At 49.2% G+C, this 16,766-nt stretch overlaps 1 long non-coding RNA gene across 1 annotated transcript; it reads right to left on the minus strand.

Moving 5' to 3' along the window:
- Window positions 1-1,357: 1,357 nt before the first annotated feature.
- On the minus strand, window positions 1,358-1,924 carry LOC103648051 (uncharacterized). Its single transcript, XR_563206.4, has 2 exons — window positions 1,733-1,924; window positions 1,358-1,654 (listed from the first exon to the last, which is right to left on the minus strand). It is a non-coding gene; the product is annotated as an uncharacterized lncRNA (long non-coding RNA).
- Window positions 1,925-16,766: the final 14,842 nt, after the last annotated feature.

Consider the following 16,766-nt stretch of genomic DNA (forward strand, 5'->3'; position numbering starts at 1 on the left):
TATATATATATATATATATATATATATATATATATATATATATATATATATATATATATATATATATATATATATGCCTATAGCCCCAAGAGGGCAGTGTCTTTTGCACCATTAACAACACCAATTTCCTTCTTTTCCCAGCTTGTCGTCGTCGTAGAAGATCAAGAAACACGCGCGGTCCATTTAATTTTAATTTTGTTGCTCAGTTTAATTTGTTCTGTTTTTTTGCTCAGGTACGTTCTGTCCGCTGCCGTCATCGGATGTGCGTACAGTCTGGTGGTGCTTCCGTTCGCTGCCATCCATGTAGCCCAGCAGGGAAGGAAGATTGGGCGCGGCGGCGCTAGGGTTCTTCTCATCTTCACTGATGCCGTAAGTATCATGCTGTTTTTGTTTTTTTGGTTCAGTTAGAGACCCTCACAGTGTGTTTGGTTTAAGAAATGAGTTAGTTGTCCACCGTCATCTCGCTTCTCATTTTTTGTTTGGTTCGTGGAATAAAATAAGTTTGATCCATCACCGTCTCATTTTTTCTTAATTCTTATAGTTAGTTAGTATTAATATAGGAATAAGGTCATCCTACCAAATTTGATGCATACACTCATGATACACCCCTTATTTTAGATGGAGTGATTCTTCGAACCAAACAATACCCTAAGGCCGTCTGCAGTTCACCCAGAGTTTACCTAAAAAATATTATTTTGTATTGTTGTGGACTGTAGACTATACTGTTCGCAGAGTAGAGTTTGAAAATAAATATGAGGATGAGTAAGCTGCTAGAGTGCATGCTGCAGGTGTTTGCTGTGCTGGTTGCAACAGGAGCTGCCGCGGGGATCGGCCTAACAGTCGACCTCCTCCGCCTTCTAACGGTGGATTCGGATTTCAAGAACTTCTTCAACATGGCGTACCTCTCGTGCGGCTTGATGCTGGGCCAGTGTGTGCATGCTCACCATGATAATGATCTGGGCTCACTTGCTCAGCTAGCTAGCTTCTGCGCGCACAAAGGACACGTACTTTGGTCTTCTCTTTCGATTCTTTGGCAAGATATATAACTATGATTGTAATAACAAGGTTGTGTTTCTCTTTTTTTTTTTTTTTTGCCTGCAATCCAACATGGACGATTATGTTCGGTAGAGAAGTCTAGCTACTGTGTAACGCATATATGATAGCTGCTTTCGATTTGCTCGTTCACGCTAGCTAGTTTTGTGCTCATATATAGTCGTTGATGCATGGCATGCATAAGTATATAGCTAACTCTCCGCGGCACGATTCAAGCATGAATCATACCTTTAATTTGTTTAAGTCCAACAGTAATAGAATATCGCACGAAAAATGGATACTAACCTATCCATACTTGTTATCGTTGGTATTCAAGTGTGAATCATATATTATTACTATTACCACTTACGTTACACTTCGCGAACCAAATGATACCTTGGTTATTTATTAATGATTCTGGTTGGTATTAAATACTTTTCACTTCACATGCTGGGGTGGGTGAGAGAGAACAAACATCAAGTGCAGCAGCACCACAGTTCAGCAGTCCTACACAGTTTACAGTGGGGATTGCTGGTTTTGTATCCTTTGGATTGGCACTGCGTGTGGCATCTCTCCGTGGTACAGGAACCCTCGGGGCGAAAGCACTGCTCGCAGCCGAAGACTGGCTGGGAGAGAAATGCAACACATGCAGTTCAAGCTAGCATATATAGCAGCAAAACAAATAAACAAGGGTGCTTACAGTTTCCAGCTTGGTAGCATGGAGAGGAACACAACAGGATCGCAGCGATGACCAGCACAGCGGCGGCGATCGTGGTCTGCTTGGCCACCGCCATGTACGTGATGGCAAAAAGATCGAGGATAGATCTAGTTAAGAATGTCCCCCTTATTCCCTTATTCTTGTTCTCTATTCAGCTGCTGCTGGTGTACATGTCACTCTGCATATATATTGAACGCTATGTATAAATTCCGTTTTAATTAAATTTTGATAAACTAATGCTTGGAGGATATCTCGCTCATGACTTGGATTATTTCTATATCATTACATTAGATTATCTCCAGGGCGGATAGATAGAATCTATCTACTACTACAGTATAAAACAGCCAATGAATACTACGGTATAAAACAGCCGATGAATTGGAGCACGGAGGTTAGATGTTGTTTGCTTCGAATTAAAACCAGTTGTTTAGACTGTTGCAACTGTAATTCATAGAGATAAAAATACTGTAGAAGCTGGTACGCATTAAAGCCAAACTAATAGATTGATGCATGTCATTAGTACAGTAGAAAGGGCCATCAATATTAGTTGGGACGGGCCATAGTACCGATCTACACCCGGTTTTGAACAACCGAGACTACAGACACCAATATTATCCATAGACTTTCTATTTTATATATTTACAAATTAATATAGATAGATATTTAATATATATATATATATAGATATATAAACTTATTTTAAATTGATATAATGATAATATCATGTACTAGTAATTAATATATGTACATTAAAATGAATAGTAATAGTAATATATACAAATATACAAGCAAGTACTATAGAGATTACTAACTACTAAATATTTCTTCATTTATATATCCTCATTATTCATCCTCTTTTGTCTTCTGGTGGGATCAGAAGATTTCGTTGATCATAATAGAACTTTCTGTTTTTTATACGACCTCCTTATATATGAACACTATTGGATGTCCTTGGATTAGGATAAAATGATTGCATGGTTACGCGAATTGTTGTAGGTGATAGCCTGTTTGTAGCTAGTGTCGCCACCTTATTCATTCTATGGTAGACCATGAGCTTGTTCCTCTATGGCAAGAGAGATTGCACTAGTTCATTCCTTAATCTAAATAAGATGTGATTGTGCTTGCCTACAGAATAGGGGATGTTTACTAAACGAGTACCACATTTTATGACGTACTGTGGTTGGCAGCTCCAGCCGACCCTTGGGGTCAAGAGCACCAATTTTCCTCACCAGGGTCGTTGTACACATCCTTCTGGGGTTGGCTGTGTCCAGCCACCTTGGGGGTCAGCATGGGGTCTTCTGTAAAAAGGCCAGACCAGTCCCAATAAGTGCAGCACGTGGCTGCTCAGACTTCTAGAGGAAGCTTGTCTAGTACGCGCTAGCTCATTTGCAACTAGAGAAGAGAGAGCTAGGCTTAAAGAGAAGAGAGGGGAGATTGAGAGGCACCAATCCACAAATTTGAGTGATTTAGGGATCTCGAGCCTCCCCTCACTTGTTGGCTCCCACCTATTATATTATTCATCTTCATAGTGGAGTTTTGCTCGCCGTCGCCCGTAGGTTTTCTCTCCGCAAGGAGTTTCCCACGTAAATTTATTTGTCTTCACTTGTTGTGGTATTTTACCTGTCATATGTGTTGATTGTTCAACATATTGCTTGTTGTTCCCTCAATAGTCTTGGTGTATGGTCTTGTTGGCATGAGAGGCATATAGGTGTTCTTTGATATGATGGTGATTTGTTGACGGGGTTTATGTTGTATTGAGCTGATTGCTGTGCATATAGTGTTGTTGTACTGTTGGACAGTTTGTGGTTGTCTGATCTGAAGCTTAAGTGCTTTTTTGGTTGATGCACACAAGGTCTTCGATGAATTGCTATTGACAGCTTAGCTTGCTGCTTTTGGGGCCCGTTTTCGTTGCGCGTCCGACCCTCACAAGTGGTATTAGAGTCGTGTTATATCAAAGGCACGTGGTTACTGTCTCAAAATGTCACATTCGAAAGTAAGCAAGTTTGATGGAACTGGTGACTGTTCGGCTATGGCAAGTTAAATTACAATATGTGTTAGTTAATAAGAGTTTGGAGGCTGCTTTGGAGGATGTTGATCCTAATTTTGCTTCCACTTCTAGAGAAGAGATGAAGAATATTGATAAGAGGGCATTGGAAGTGCCTCGTTTGGCTCTTGTAGATAATGTGTTGAAGCAAGTTTGTGAGGAGAAGAGTACTTTAGCTCTTTGGAAGAAATTGGAAACTCTATTTGGATAAATCACTCTCAAGTGATTTCTACCTCATGATGCGCTTGTTTAGGATGTGTTTGCAAGAAGGCGCTCCTATCAAGCAGTATATTGATGAGTTCAACAAGGCGGTGCTGGATTACCAAAATGTGGGTAGTTCTATGGACAATGATCATTTGGTCGGACAATGATCATTTGGCCATTTTGTTCTTATGCTCACTCCTAGATTCATATGATTCCATTATAGACCAGATCCTTTATGGTACGAATTCTATCTCCATGGATGATATCTGTTGGGGTGAAGGCGAACACGCCACCCTTCGCTCGACGACTTCATCCTCGCCTTGCGCAGACGAAGGCTGAATCCATAGAACCCGCCAGAACAGGTCGAGGGCGCCAATCGGACGGATGCCTGTTCGACCCCCATAGCTCCTACGAGAAAAGACGAAGGCCCTGCCGAAGTCTATGGACCTCCCGCTCTCTCACCACCGGGGGAGGCCCATGTGCGATTCGGCCCATAGAGATGGGCCCCGCGTGGACAGGTGTGATAAGGGTCGTGTCTGTAATAAAGTTTACCGTAATGACTGTCTGTAACCTCCCCTTGTGGGAATATTCTGGAGATAAACCAGGTACTTGAGGGTCTAAATGTCTTTAACAAGGACAGACGGCCCTTCGAGTACCTATAAATACCCTCGTACTGTGCCCAGGCATAGGGAGATTAACGAAGCTTTTGGCATTCCGTGTTAAACTTTGCAAACACTTTTTACTTTCCCGTTGGATCAACTTGCCCTGGAGAGCAGGTTCCAACATTTGGCGCCCACCGTTCGTGTGACAAAAAAACAACCCACGATGGCCCCCAAGAGAGCAACTTTGAAGGCTGTCGTATCCATTGACGACGCGGCAAAGGCAGCACTATTGGCAGAAAAGAAAGGCAAGGCCCTTGCGGACACCAACCCCCAAGAGGCCTTCGAAGATGACGCTGTCAATAGCAAGAGACAGCGCTAGGACCACCCCACCTCCAATGGCACTGTACGCACCTGCAGTCCGATGGCGCACCACAAGCACCACCACCAGGCTTCGCTCCACCAAAGGGCGAAGACATCATAGAGGACGGAGAAGTCATCAGCATCTCAGCCGAAGACCAGCTAAAGCTGCGAGCTCTGCGCATCAAAAACAACCACCTACAGAAGCATAAAGAAATCCTCGAAGCCAAGCGCCAACAAGTCACCATGCAAGCCAAGGTGCGTCAGATGATACAAGATGAGGAGCAGAGAGCTCGGGAGCTAGAGCAAGAGATCGCGCTCATGCAAGGCGAAGGCCAATACAACCTGCAGCGTGGACCCCTCGCACCGCCAACGCCTCTCCAGCAGTACATTCAAGCCGGAGACCCATCCCAACCACAGCGCGGCCCCTTCATTCCACCAGCCGCCGCTTTCCAGGGGATCAACTATCTCGACAAGCAAAGCCCTCTAGCTCTGCAACTCCAGGCATCGCCCTGGCCCGCCAACTTTAGGGCCGGCACCTACCCCAAATACAACGGCATCACCGACCCGGCTCAATACATCATGAGCTACCATGTAGCCGTCGCATCGTCTAGAGGGGACAATGCCACTATGGCCAAATCCTTCATCATCGCACTCGAAGGCCTGGCCTTGACTTGGTACACCAGGTTACCGCCATTGTCCATCGAGTCCTGGAAAGGGCTTCGCGACAAGTTCCTGCTCAACTTTCAAGGGTACCGACCCAATACAGACGCCCTGGCCGAGTTATCCCTCTACAAGCAGCAGGAGAAGGAAACCCTTCGCGAATACTACAGGAAATTCCTGACGCTCAAATCGCAACTGCCATCAGTTGACGACCACATAACAATCCACTACACCATCCGTGGTCTTCGGGCAGGCGTCCTGTATAGTCATTGCATCAGGGACCCACCCAAGAGTCTACATGAGTTATACCAATTATTCGAGAAGTACGCCAGGTCTAAGGAGCTCCATCAACGCAAGGTTGAATCTCAGAGAAAGCCCAAGGACCCTCCGTAGTCCAGCAAAACCTGAACCAGGACAGCGTAGCCAGACTCCGGCCGGGACAATCGCAATCATCAGCAGGTGCACACCATAGCCAATAAGCACCCAGCTAGAGAGCCCACCTGTCGTCAGGAATACCCACCAAGGTCGCGGCAACGGCGCAAGAGGAAGAGACCACAGATGGACACAGCAGCCGCGTAGATTCTATTGCTTGTTTCACGATGAAGACTACGCGCACCCAACAAGGGACTGTCCAGAGACCAAGGCCACCAGGGACAAAATGTCTAGAGCACAACCAGCCGACAACCAGAGGGTCGTCGCACACACTTACCATCGCTAACAACCCTACCACAGCGAACAAATCCAGCACCCAACCAATCATGCTTACGAGCACCATCAAGAGGTACAGGTTCTACCACCACCGCCTCCGCACCATCCAAATCCTCCGCACCACAACCACCCACCGCAAGCACCCAAACAAGAAGACTTCGTTGAGCCAGCATATCATGGAGTCATTCACATGATCACTGGGGGATCAAGCGTGGACTTCAACACAAAGCAGCAGAAAAGGGACCACTATCAAAGTGTGAACCATGTCGCTCTTACTGGCCCAGTGGTGCAAACAAAGTGGTCCTATGTACCGCTCACTTTCGATGCCAGGGACGTTGACTTGCACAGCGCTCCACACACAGACGCCATGGTGATCAACTGCAGGGTAGCAGGCTGGGATCTACACAAGGTGCTGGTCGACAATGGCAGTCAGGCTGATATCATATTTCTGCACGCCTTCGATCGCATGGGGATCAGCCATAGCCTCCTCAAGCCTGCAGATAATCCCCTCTACGGTTTCGGTGGCAAGGGCACTTTCCCCATCGGCAAGATAGAGCTCCCTCTGTCATTTGGTGTAGCACCCAATGCGCGAAGTGAGTAGGTCACATTCGACATTGTCGACATGGTCTACCCATACAATGCCATAATGGGGCGGGGCTCAATCAACAAATTTGAGGTAGCCATTCATGGACTCTACATCTGTATGAAAATCCCAGGCCCGCAAGGTGTGATCACCGTCTATGGCGACCAGCCGACAGCGCGCAACATCGAAAGGGACTTCGTTCTAGGGCAACAAAACGTACACTGCCTCACAGCAGAGCGCGAAGGCTTCGAAAGCAATCGCCCAGCCGCAGACAAAAAAGTCAACGCAGCTCCAAAGCAACGATGGGACGAAGGCTATACCCCTCCCGAAGCAAACAGTATTAATCAGCGAAGACCTGACATCGCGAGACGAGGAAAAACTCATTTCCTGTCTCTCTGGAAACAAGGATGTCTTCGCCCGGTCCGCACTCGACCTGGTCGGGGTCAGCCGCTCCATCATCGAGCATAGCCTGGGCATCGACCCCTCGGTGCGCCCGAAAAAGCAGCGACTATGGAAAATGTCTGATGAGAAAACTTAGGCAGCTAAGGCCGAAATGCATCACCTGTTGGAAGCCAGATTCATCGAACCTATCACTTATCCAGCATGGCTTGCCAACGTGGTCATGGTGTAGAAGAAGAGTGGCAAATAGCGCATGTGCATCAACTTCACAAGCCTCAATAAGGCTTACCCCAGGGACAATTTTCCCCTACCACGAATCGACAAAATTTTCGAAAGCGCAGCAGGCTGCGAAGTCATGTCCCTCCTTGATTGCTTCTCGGGGTACCACTAGATTTACATGAAAGAGGAGGACAAGGCAAGCACAAGCTTCATTACACCCTTCGGCACGTACTATTTCGTACGAATGCCTGAGGGACTCAAGAACGCCGTCTCGACCTTTTCTCGCCTCACCAAGAAGATCCTTGAAAACCAAGTCGGCCGCAACATTTTCACTTACGTAGACAACATTGTCGTCGCAAGCAAAAGCAAAGAGGACCACCTGGCCAACCTCGTCGAAACATTCGCCAACATGCGGGACGCACGACTCTAGCTCAACCCTAAGAAGTGTGTCTTTGGAGTTCGCCAGGGGAAAATACTTGGTTACCTAGTATCGCACCGAGGGATTGAGGCCAACCCAATCAAGATCCAAGCGATCATCAACATGGCACCTTCGCAGTCCACCAGGGACGTCCAGCGACTGACAAGAAGATTGGCGGCCCTGAACAGATTCATCTCTAAGTCCACTGAACGAAGCCTACCCTTCCTCAAAACATTACATGGTGTGAAGGACTTCGCTTGGGGCCCAGAGCAGGCAGCTGCCTTCGAGTCGCTCAAACAACACATGTCTGACTTAGCAACTCTAACAAGTCCCGACCCTTCGCTGCCACTGCTTCTCTACATTGCGACTTCACCATGCGCAGTCAGCGCAGCATTAGTCCAAGAGCAGGACAGAGATGGCAAAAGTCAAAAATGCCCAGTGTACTACGTCTCCGAAGTCCTCACGGCTTCCAAGTGCAACATGACCGAACTCGAGAAAATTTCATATGTAGTGGTCATGGCTTCACGCAAGCTACGACACTATTTCGAGGCATTCAAAGTATGGGTCACTTCGGACAGGGGTCTGGGAGAATTGTTCAGAAACCCAGAGGCATCTGCCAGAATTGCAAAATGGGCAGCTGAACTATCCGGGTACCACATCACCTTTGAACCTAGAACAACAATCAAGTCACAAGTCTTGGCAACTTCATCGTCGATTGGACAGGACCTGTGGGGCCACAGCAAGAACACTCAGAAAAAGTTTGGACCATCCACTATGATGGCGCATGGTGCCAAGCGGGGGCAGGCACCGCGGCAATTATCACATCACCCGCTGGTGTCAAGTACATATACGTCGCGCGCCTCAGCTTTGCTCTAGAGTTCGACAGGTGCACCACCAACATCGCAGAATACGAAGCCGTCATCTTGGGACTTCGCAAACTACGGGCCCTCAGCGTTACCACATGCATCATCAGAATAGACTCCAAGGTCGTCGCTAGCCAGATCGAAAAAGATTATTCAGCAAAGAAACCTGTGCTCATGCAATACCTCACCGCCGTCCGCGGCCTCGAAAAACAATTCAAGGGTTTTACCCTGCAGCATGTCAACCGCAACAAGAACGAAGAGGCCGATGCGTTGGCCAAGGCAGCAGCCAAGGGCGAGGCCCTGCCCTCCGACGTGTTCTACCACATCATCGGCACACCAGCCGTCCATAACCCCGAAGGCTCGCAAATAACTCAAGACACCGAAGGCCACCGAATTGTCAACCTCATCATTGCCGAAGACTGGAGGACCCCAATAATACTATACCTGCAGAGCCACTACCATCCAACCGATCGCAATGAGGCCAAACGACTGAAACACAGGAGCAGGGATTTCGCAATAGTCGAGGGTCAGCTGTACAAAAAGGGCATCAGTCAACCTATGCTGAAATGCATAACCGAAACCGAAGGCCTAGAAATCCTCCGTGAAGTCCACGACGGAACCTGCGCTCACACTCAGGATCCAGGGCCCTTGCAGCCAAGGTGATTTGTCAGGGATTTTACTAGCCCGCGATAATTTGCACGACCAACCGAGTCACCAGGTCATGCGAGGCATGCCAAAAGTTCTCTCCTCGCTCAGGCAACCCTTCGCAATTCACCAAGCTCATCTCCAAAAAAATTTCATTTAAGATCCAAGGCCCAAGCGCCTTTGTAATTCTTCAAACAATGTCATTTAGGCCCGCACTCTTTGCCTCCCGGGGGGTGAGGTTTTTAACGAGGCGGCACCATGTAATATACCACCGAAAATCCCCCACAAAAAACTCCAGCAAGCATCATTATCATAAGTGTCGAAAAAGACCGCATCGACGGTCTTCGACATTCGACGTATAAATAGTCACCGCAAGAGGTAGCCTAGACTACCCTCTCATGCGACAAATCCGAGCAAAAGTCACCTAAGGGTGCAGCCGGATATGCACAACAAGTGCACTATACGAAGTCTTACTATAAGACAAATTCGAGCAAAAGCCGCCTAAGGGTGCAGCCGGATATGCACAACAAGTGCGCGATATGAAGTCTTTACTATAAGACAAATCTGAGCAAAAGCTGCCTAAGGGTGCAGCCGGATATGCACAACAAGTGCGCGATACGAAGTCTCCACTATAAGACAAATCCGAGCAAAAGCCGCCTAAGGGTGCAGCCGGATATGCACAACAAGTGCACGATACGAAGTCTTCACTATAAGACATCCGAGCAAAAGCCGTCTAAGGGTGTAGCTGGACAGGCATAAATGTGCAACATCTTAAAGCCGCCTAAGTCTATTACGATCACCTTAAAGGTGCAAAGTCTCTGCTATCTGACACGGTCGAACAAAAACCACCTAAGGATGCAACCAGGTACGCGTCATAAGCGTCCAACATCATGGAAAGCGAGGTCCCCATCCCATTTCACAACAAGCAATGCAATCATAATTTACATACACACAGCGAAGGGCCGCCAGCCACATTGCACAAACAATACAAATCACATCTTGTTGCCCTCCCTCTCTATTGCGAGCCGGGGAAGGGCAGCGTTTTCACTCACCACCACAACACGAGAGCGAGGGCAGCAAACATGCAACATCGGCTCAGCCTTCGAAATAAGGCCTCCCTCACAAAAATTAAACAACAACATCTTCAACTCCTCGCCCTCAAAAAGATTCCGCAGATCCCCCTCCCCAATACACGTCCCGAACGTCAAGGACAGCAAATCTCATTGGCCACCCCGATCTAGCTGAAGACGGGATCGTTCCATCCACATCCGTCGACGCCTCCCACTTCGCGACATCTCGCGAACATTGTGCTTCGACACCACCTTTCGCCGGCGGTGCTCTTCGGTCATCGCCCTAGCCGGGGGAGCAGACACTTCACGCACTTCAGGCTGCTGCAAGGACTCTGCCGTGGCCACATCCAACGAAGCAAAATAATCTAAATCCTCATCTGAAGACTCCTTAGTCCACAAAAACGGGCTCCCAAACTTGCCCCGTTTGATGACCAAGACTCAGTTTTAGAACCAGACAAATTTCCACTAACAGGCACTGCATTCGTAGCCGCCACAAAATTAATATCATCAGTAGGGGTTGCTTGCGCAGGCCCGGACGTCAAAACCTACGCAGCAACCGACTTTCAGTATCACAAAAGTTAAGCCCTAAACCCAACGCCCCTAACACAACCCCGCCACCTGCGAAGGAGCAGCCAACGCTGCAGGGTCTTCGCCAGCCGGCGTAGCTACCGCTGGAGGGTCTTCGCTAGCCGGCGCAGCTGCCACTGCAGGGTATCCGCCAGGGCTGGCTTGTGGCGCCGGTTGCTCTTCAACCCTCGTCCTCGCATCTTCTGCCTGGGTCACCGAGATTTCCAGGCCACCAAAGTTGTCGACTTCTTCATCGTTCATCATCTACAGAAATAGCAAAAAACATAAGGAAAAAACGTCACACACCTGCTCCAACGCCCGATCGGACCTCTCCCGGACAGTATCACGGTCGTGAGGGCCCCACATCCTGTCATAAAGAGCCCCAGTGGACCGTTTTAACACTTCGTCTTCGACCTAGAAGATTCCACGGACAAAGTCCTCGTTTGCCCGGTCAAAGGCTCCGAAATGCCTACATCACTCACGGGACAAAGCATTCGCAGCCCCCTCGCAGGTAATGAGCAAGGCAAAGGATATGAGACCCATCACGATGGATGGGAGCAACTCTAGCTCCTCCTACAGCCACCCAAGGAAGCGGAGGCCCACCTCTTCGCCGGATGTGGCAAAGGGGGCGGTACATGCACCAAGCTGCCGGTACGCGTCCACGAGCAACACGTGTGCTCGATCGACCCAGTGCGGGTGGAAGCCTCCACCTTGTCCACATAGCCGCGCAAACTCCTCTGCCCCGACTCCGCGTCGGTGGCACGCTTGAGGGCAAGGCTGGCCTCGGCATAGGCAGCCTGGGCCTCTGTGCGGGCTTTTTCCGCATCTTCTTTTCCACTGCAAGCTAGTGGCCGAGGTCCTCTTTCTCAGCCTCCACTGCCGACAGCTTTTCTAGCAGATTGCGGCTCTTGTTTTCCGCCGTCGACTTGTCTCGCATAGCCTCTGTATGCTGCGTTAGGAGGTGCTCAATCCTCCCATGGAGTCGCCGCCTTTCGGCAGAAAACTCCAAGGTCAACGCCCCGACGCAATGTGCTCGGCGAAGGCGGCCGCCTGGCACAAAAGACTGTCAAATTTGGAGCCATGGAAGAAAAACGAACTCCAGAAGCACTAATTACTCACGTGTCTCAACTGTTGCGCAACTGAGGCGGCCATGTCCTTCACGGTGGCGGTCGAGGCAATTTCGCCGCTGACGCAGAACCTAGACCATGGGTCCTACGAGGACCAAATTCACCATGGTTGCCATGGCCACCGGACCAGCCGCCACCGGCGCTGGGACAACAGCCAGTTGCTCGGACTCCACTCCTACATCATGCTCACGTCAGAAACCCAGACTTCATGGAAAAAAACTCACCAGCAGGGCCCCGCCCTATGTGGCGTCGAACATCGTGACCCCGCCCACAAGGTAGTCATCCACGGAAATATCCATGGAGACTTCGGTGCCACCCACCGCCGCCTCAGCAGCGCGCAGTGGCGAGGGAGGCCTTTGCTCATGTGTGGGTGTGGCAGGCAGCGACATGCTGGCGCCGAGTGCACCAGGCAGAGGCATGCTGGCGATGGGGGCGGCAGGCTTCACGCTCGCCCGTGCCATTTTGACTTCGCGCCTCGGGTCCCCAACCCTGGCGAACGCCCGGTGTTTCCGTGGCGTGTCTTGATGTTTTCATCTCACGAGCTAATCGAGATGTAAACATGTCCTCGCCGGCCGCCCGGGGAATCGGAACATTCGTAGGCCAGCGACCCCTAGTAACCTTCAACATTCGTGCGGAAGATTCCTGGAGCTCGGGCGAAGACATCGTCTCCCCGGGAATCGCGTAGGTCTCCAACAAATCAGCAGCAAAACGATCGGAAGCCCTCGACCCCTCAGCTGTTGTACCTAATTTCCTCTTCTTGGGGGCCGCGCTCGGCGTTGTTCCCCGTGAAGGGCCCTCGTCGGCCGTTGTCATCACCTTTTTCCCCCAGTGGACAGCAGCATCAGCATCGTCGTCCCCGGGGTAGCCGGCATACGGCAGATGGTTCAACTCAAAAACGCAGTTCAACCTAACATTTGAACCGCGGATATCCCAACTCCTCAGAGTCTCTGTCTTCAGCACATACTTTCCTACAATCTTCGCGGCCTCGGCCTCCACTTCACGCAGAAACGTGGCCGGGTTGCGACCGCGTAAATCCACCATAAGGGCAAGACTTCACACCAACTGGTCGCCCAGGGTTGGCATCCGAAGGGGGCACACTTTGCCCAAATACCCAGCCGTGCTCCAAGGGCCACACTCCATAGGCGATAAATTCCTCAACCAAGTCGCGCCCGCTACTCAAGCGGGCAGCATATTGAAGAGCCCCTTCGTCCTCATCTTCCTCCGCCACCTCGAATCGAGGAAACGCTACATAGCAGTGTGAGCACAGAATGGCCGGAGGGAGGCTGGGCAGGTCTTCGACGTCACTAGGAGCCACATAGGACAAAAATCCCACTAGTTGCCCCATTTGTTCCTAGCACAAGGGACTATCTCCATGACTTCAACCGAAGTCTTCCCAGTCCTCGGCGTGAAGGTGCACGATCCGAATTGTGTTATCTTATTTCCTATTTTCCTTTTCTGCCAATGCAGGCAATAATTTATGGTGAAGACCTCCACAAACAGCTCCCCACCGTAGGAAGTAACTGCCCAGACATACTTCACCAGTGCAACCACGGTGTTAGGCGTCAACTGGTGGACCTTGAATGATCTAGTAGTATATTAAACACTTTATCTTTATTTAAGGGTTCTCTGTACCCTGAATTCATCATAACCTCATTTTCATATGTTTCAATGAATTCATCCCAGAATTGGTAGAGTTTTCCCATATCCTCAGCTGTGCGCTGACCCCCTGGAGGGATCCAGTGTTCAGCGTTGTACTTATTATTTTGCAAACCCCAACGTTTGACTATGTCAACTTTTTTATCTTCTGAAGTACTGACTTCTACACCTCGCCTTAGTCTCTCCCATTCAGCCTTCAGAGACTCTCCTAGCTGCTCTCTTTTTCATCCTCTAAATCAGGGTCTCTATCCGTTGATACCCGCACCTCGAACCTTCGCAACACCTCCGCCACGAATCGATGTGTCGGGAGGCGAAGACCGGTGAAAAAAGGCCTCAAAAACCACTAACTCGCCTTCAGGCTTGGGGACCTCCTCTGCACCCGGTGTCCGCCCGACACCGTCACCAAAGTAACCAAGCCGCTGCATCTCAAGCATGCGGACCGAGGAAATCCTCGAAGTACCAAACTCCACGGTATGGCTAGGCCGCAACTCCATCACCGCCAAATCACTCAAGGTCTCCTCGGACGATGACACGGCCAGCGACGCGCTTGCAGCAGACAAAGAAGAAGACATTGCAACGTATTGTCGGCGGTGACGTGAGGTCTGCTTGTGGGCCAGATTTCTGAAGCGGGAGAGCAAGGAGGGCAGGCGAGCAGTTTACAAAAGCTAGGGTTTCTACTGTGCAAATGCAAGCCGGAAACAGGCTCGGTCGTGGTCGGCTTTTTATAGGCGCGACGTGACGCCTCGGAAAACATGCAGTCCAACAGTAACACGTCCATCAACGGTCACATTTCAAAAAACCCCCGCGGGACCACTTCGAGCGAGGGCAGCATCTTCACCATCTTACGGTGGTCTTCGGCACCAGCTGACTTAGTCGAACTGGTCCCTCGAAGGGCAAATGTTGGGGCGAAGGCAAACACGCCACCCTTCGCTCGACGACTTCGTCCTCGCCTTGCGTAGACGAAGGCTGAATCCACAGAACCCGCCAGAACAAGTCAAGGGCGCTAATCGGACGGAGGCATGTTCGACCCCCATTGCTCACACGAGACAAGACGAAGGCCCTGTCGAAGTCTACGGACCTCTCGCTCCCTCACCACCGGGGGAGGTCCATGTGCGATTCGGCCCATAGAGATGGGCTCCGCGTGGACATGTGTGATAAGGGTCCTGTCTGTAATAAAGTTTACCGTAATGACTATCTGTAACCTCCCCTCATGGGAATATTCTGGGGATAAACTAGGTACTCGAGGGTCTAAATGTCTTTAACAGGGACAGGCAGCCCCTCGAGTACCTATAAATACCCCCGTACTGTGTCTAGGCACAGGGAGACTAACGAAGCTTTTGGCATTCCGTGTTAACCTTTGCAAACACTCTTTTTACTTTCCTGTTGGATCAACTTGCCCTGGAGAGCAGGTTCCAACAATATCATTTCTATCCTTATGTCAAAGGATTTGCTCAAGAAGTAACGTTTGGAGAATCATGGAGAAGGTGAAGGCCTGTGGTGAACCGTGAGAGGTCTAAAGACCATGGTCATGATGTTGGTGGTTCTTCTAACAGTGTAGAAGAAAATCAAAGGGTCATTCTAAGTCACGTTCGGGCAAGAATGAAATTCATTGCCACTATTGCAAGGAACTGGGCCATATAAAGTGGGATTGTCCTAAATTGAAAAAAAGAAGGACATAGAAAATAATGGAAGCAAGGATGATAATTCTTCTTTAGCTACTATAGCAGTTGCAAATTTTGATACTAGAGAGTATCGTGATTTGCTTATTGTCTATGTAGATGGTTCTTCAGTTGGGCAGTGTGCTTCTAGTGTCTCAACTGATTGTGATATGAGCTTCAGCACTGGTTGGGTTCTTGATTCTGCTTGTTCTTACCACTTGTGTCCGCATAGAGAGTGGTTTGCCACTTATGAGCATATGAATGGGGGCTCAGTTTATATGGGCAACAACACAAAGTGCAAGGTGGTTGGCAATGGCACAATCAGATTCAAGATGTTTGATGACATTATTCATACTCTCACAAATGTACGCCATGTTGTTGGGTTGACCAAGAATTTGATCTCTTTTAAGGCACTTGATCAGAGGCTATAAAATTGTGACTCGCAAATATCAGATCAAGGTGTTTAGGGGTTCCTTATGTGTGATGAAGGCCCACTCTACTCCTGATACGATTAATCTGTATTTCTTGCAGGGTAGTTTGCTTATTGGGGCAGTTGCAGTGGCTTCTAGTTCCCAGGTGGATGATGACACCATGACTATATTGTGGCACATGTCAGAGTGAGGTATGTCTGAGTTGAGTTGTCGTGGCCTATTGGGCAGTCAAAAAGACGGCCATTGCGGATGGTCTGTCCCTCGAGGCCGGACAGTCCGGTGGTGACAAGAGAGTGTCGTAGTGCGAGGCTGCTATCACAGACAGTCCAGCCCCTAAGGCCAAATAGTCTGACGATCACCAAAGGACACCGCAGCATGTGGCCGCTATCGCGGACAGTCCAGTCTTCATAGCCAGACGGTCCCCAGCCACACAGGAAGCCTCGAACTCCCCTAAAATAAACACAATAGAAGAGTTTAGAGACTTTGACAAGTTAGGACAAGGGTTTAAAATCGACCGATCCTTTGGAGGAAGTTGGCATAGGAGATGGTAGAACTCCAAGACCGACTCTTATAAACAAGACCTTGAAAGCCAAACTTAGGAGTAAGATGATCGGTTTATTAAGAGAATACTTTGATTGCTTTGCGTGGAGCTATACTGAAATGTCAGGACTAAGTCGAGAGATAGTGGAGCATCGGTTACCAATTAAGCCTGATTTCATGCCCTTTAAGCAAAGACCAAGGTCGTTTCGTCCGGATTTACTTCCCAAGATTAAGGACAAAATTCACTGACTCTTGGAAGCTA

The sequence above is a fragment of the Zea mays genome, chromosome 2 (genome assembly GCF_902167145.1).
Source record: "Zea mays cultivar B73 chromosome 2, Zm-B73-REFERENCE-NAM-5.0, whole genome shotgun sequence".
NCBI lineage: Eukaryota > Viridiplantae > Streptophyta > Magnoliopsida > Poales > Poaceae > Zea > Zea mays.